Source organism: Garra rufa, chromosome 1 (assembly GCF_049309525.1).
Source record: "Garra rufa chromosome 1, GarRuf1.0, whole genome shotgun sequence".
NCBI classification, from domain to species: Eukaryota; Metazoa; Chordata; class Actinopteri; order Cypriniformes; family Cyprinidae; genus Garra; species Garra rufa.
Window position 1 is genome coordinate 19,131,641 of NC_133361.1, and position 4,798 is coordinate 19,136,438.

Below are 4,798 nucleotides of genomic sequence, written 5' to 3' on the forward strand. Positions count from 1 at the left end.
GATTCGCAATTCCATGTGCGAAGACTGACGTCCGTGACGTCAATGGAGAGGCCAAGCTGTTGAATAGACACCCAGCCAATGAGAACGCGGGGGGCGTGGTCTTCCATCATCACTCGATACAGTGTTGCGCGTCCACGATTACATTCTTTTTGCATTTCAAGATTATTACATTGTAACCAGTGTAATTACCTTGCTGTTTTTAATATTAATAAAAATCATTCAAATGTGAGAGGAACTACGCATGAAAATAATAGAAGGGTTTAATCTCATTAAACTATTCTTTTTATTGAGATTTATGATTTTCAACCTTAAAATAAATTAAATATTGAACATTTAATCACTGAATATTATAATACAGCAGTGTTATTTTAGTATTATTTATATACTAACATAGCTTTTATTAATACTTTAATTTTATTTGTATTTTGCAGTTTGATTTTTTTTTTAATTGTAGTGATTTTGTTATGCACTTTATTAATAGTATTATTATTAAATATTGCTTATGGTCCAGTTAATTTTTATATATTTATTTTTACTTGTTTTAGTTTTTAATTAGTATTTTTATTTGCTTATTTGTAGTTTTCAGTTTTAATTTTTTTTTTTTGTCATTTTTGTTATGCCCATTATAATTATTTAATATGACTAATTAGGTTCAGTTTATTTTAATGTAATTTTATTATTTGTATTTGTTTTAGTTTAACTTTAGTTTTTATTTATTTCCGGTGAGTAATTTTAGATTTAGTTTTTAATTCATGTTTTAATTAGCTTTTATTTATTTTTTTGTGTTTGAATTTTAGTCATTTTGTTTTGCCCATTTTTATTATTATTATTATTATTATTATTATTATTATTATTATTATTATTATTATCATTATTAAATATTACTAATTAGGTTCAGTTATTTTTATTTAGATTTATTTCTAGTTACGAATTTTAAATTATGCTTTATTAACATTTTAATTAGCACTAATTTTGATTTTTCAGTTATTTTTAAATAGTTGGTCATTTTATGTTGCCCATTATTATAATTATTATTATAATATATTATTAGGTTCAGATAATTTTTATTTATTTATTTTTATTATTATTATTTTGTTTTTATTTATTTCCAATTAGTAATTTTAGATGTAGTTTTTATTAATATTTTAATTAGCTTTTATTTTTATTTTTTGTTTTTCAGTTTGCATTTTTTTTAAATAATTTTATTATACCCATTATTATTATTATTATTATTATTATTATTATTAATTAGGTTCAGTAATTTATTTTTTTGTAATTTATTTTTATTTGTTTTTGTTTTAGTTCCATTTTAATTTTTATTTCCCAAAAATACTGATTTTAGTATTTTCTCTATTTTTTTTTTAAATAGTATTGCTGCTTTTTATTTCAGTTAACAACCATGTTTTTAGTTTTTGTTAACAATAATATTACTGTAATAATAATAATAATAATAATAATAATAATAATAATTAAAAAATAGTGGGCCTGTTCTGAAACCTAGTGCTCTGGAAAGCTCTACATAGGCAGCAACTGCAATGCTGCCTACATAGGCAGCTCACTGTGTTTTTGAAGGACAGCTACAGGACTCTTCGATGAACAATATCAACGCATTTAGAAAGCATGCATTCAGACTCTGATAAGCGTAACGTAAAGTTAGTAAAGTTAAACTGAATTCTTTGTTTTGTGATAAACCCTCCCGCGTCCAAACGCCCCTAAACACAAAATCATCTTCTTGGTATGGCCAATACTCCCTGACTACATAGTAACAGCCAGCGCTAGCAACCGGCAGTCACCAGAAAAAGAACGCTCCGTTGTGTGATTGGTGGAGTGTTGGGTGTGCGGAACACCGCGTCCAATCAGAGCGAGGCGGGTGTGCAAAGCGCTGAATTAAGGAACATCTGGGCAGCGTTCAGCCCTCGGCTGGAACTGACCTACTTTTGTCCAATAGCAGCAGCCAGTCGGTAATTCCGGTGAGATCAGTACGGGCCACGGCACATTGAATGTCATGTGTTCGCGATCCCTGTAGAGTGAGTTTGTGAAAACAACTCCAGCTCTGACTTCATGTCTGGACATTTACACTGATGACCACATCGGTCATCAGTGTAAATGGGTATGTCAATGTTCATGTTCATATGTCAATGCTTTCATATGAATCACATTCGATCGCCTATTGATTCCCTAGACATAAAGGTACAATTTTAAAAACTAATTTTAGCGGTTTAAAATAATCTAAATGTCTACATTAATGCAAGTGGCTGCTACGTGAGCGCGCAGGGGGTATGCGCGTGCACCATTGGTGCGTGAGACGGAGCGTGCGACAACTCTCGTGTGAGAATGCGTGTCATGCTTAGTAACGGCGGTTGCCACAGCAAAGGACTGTTGTGACTACGTGTGCATAAAAGTAGGACACACACACACACACACACACACACACACACACACACACACACACACACACACACACACACACACACACACACACACACACACACACACACACACACACAATGAGAGAAAGAATGAGCAGTGACAGTAGAGAAGAATAGACACCATGACAACTGCAGATAGAGCAGCTCTCAACATCCTCACCATCATCATCATATTACAGCAGCTCTGAAATCTCACTGTACGCACTGAAAACTCATGCACAAGCAACAGAAACAGATCTATCCATCAATCTATCCATCTGTCTATCTATCGTCTGTCTGCCTGTCCATCTATCCGTCTGTCTGTCGATCGATCGTCTGATTGCCTGCCTGTCTGTATGTGTCTGCCTGTCTATCTATCCATCCATCTATCTGTCTGTCTGTCTATCGTCTGACTGTCTATCCATCCATCTGTCTGTCTGTCTGTCTGTCTGTCTGTCTGTCTGTCTATCTATCCATCTATCCGCCTGTCTGTCAGTCTGTCTATCTGTTGTCTGACTGTCTATCTATCCATCTGTGTCTATCTATCCATCTATCCATCTGTCTGTCTGTCGATCGATCGTCTGATTGCCTGCCTGTCTGTCTGTGTCTGCCTGCCTATCTATCCATCCATCTATCCGTCTGTCTGTCTATCGTCTGACTGTCTATCCATTCATCTGTCTGTCTGTCTGTCTGTCTGTCTGTCTGTCTGTCTATCCATCTGTCTGTCAGTCTGTCTATCTGTCGTCTGACTGTCTATCCATCTATGTCTATCTATCTATCTATCCATGTCTGTCTGTCTATCTATCCATCTATCCCTCTGTCTGTCAGTCTGTCTATCTATTGTCTGACGGTCTATCTATCCATCTGTGTCTATCTATCCATCTATCCGTCTGTCTGTCAGTCTGTCTGTCTATCTATCTATCCATCTGTGTCTATCCATCTACCCGTCTGTCTGTCTGTCTGTCTGTCTGTCTGTCTGTCTGTCTGTCTGTCTGTCTGTCTGTCTGTCCATCTATCATCTGTCTGTCTATCCATCTATCCGTCTGTCTGTCAGTCTGTCTATCGTCTGACTGTCTATCCATCTGTGTCTATCTATCCATCTATCCGTCTGTCTGTCAGTCTATCTGTCTATCCATATATCCGTCTGTCTGTCTGTCGGTCTGTCCATCTATCGTCTGTCTATTTATCCATCTAACTGTCTGTCTGTCAGTCTATCCATCTATCCATCTGTCTATCTATCGTCTGACTGTCTATCCATCTATTATCTGTCTGTCTATCCATCTATCTGTCTGTCTGTCTGTCTGTCTGTCTGTCTGTCTGTCTATCCATCTATCATCTGTCTGTCTATCCATCTATCCGTCTGTCTGTCTGTCTATTGTCTGTCTATCCATCTATCCGTCTGTCTGTCTGTCTGTCTATTGTCTGTCTATCCATCTATCGTCTGTCTGTCTATGTATCTATCTATCTATCCATCCATCTATTATCTGTCTGTCTATCCATCTATCTGTCTGTCTGTCTATCCATCTATCATCTGTCTGTCTATCCATCTATCTGTCTGTCTATTGTCTGTCTATCCATCTATCTGTGTCTATTGTCTGTCTATCCATCTATCTGTCTATCCATCTATCGTCTGTCTGTCTGTCTGTCTGTCTGTCTATCTATCTATCTATCTAATCTTCCGACTTTCTATCTATCTATCTGTCTATCCATCTATCTGTCTGTCTGTCTGTCTGTCTATTGTCTGTCTATCCATCTATCCGTCTGTTCGTCTGTCTATTGTCTGTCTATCCATCTATCGTCTGTCTGTCTGTCTATGTATCTATCTATCTATCCATCCATCTATTATCTGTCTGTCTATCCATCTATCATCTGTCTGTCTATCCATCTATCTGTCTGTCTATTGTCTGTCTATCCATCTATCTGTCTGTCTATTGTCTGTCTATCCATCTATCGTCTGTCTGTCTGTCTGTCTGTCTATCTATCTATCTATCTAATCTTCCGACTTTCTATCTATCTATCTGTCTATCCATCTATCTGTCTGTCTGTCTGTCTGTCTGTCTGTCTGTCTATCCATCTATCATCTGTCTGTCTATCCATCTATCATCTGTCTGTCTATCCATCTATCATCTGTCTGTCTATCCATCTATCATCTGTCTGTCTATCCATCTATCCGTCTGTCTGTCTGTCTATTGTCTGTCTATCCATCTATCGTCTGTCTGTCTGTCTGTCTGTCTGTCTGTCTGTCTGTCTGTCTGTCTGTCTGTCTGTCTGTCTATCTATCTATCTATCTATCTAATCTTCCGACTTTCTATCTATCTGTCTGTCTATCCATCTGTCTGTCTATCGTTTGCCTGTCTGTCCATCCATCTATCTAGACAGACAATATATAG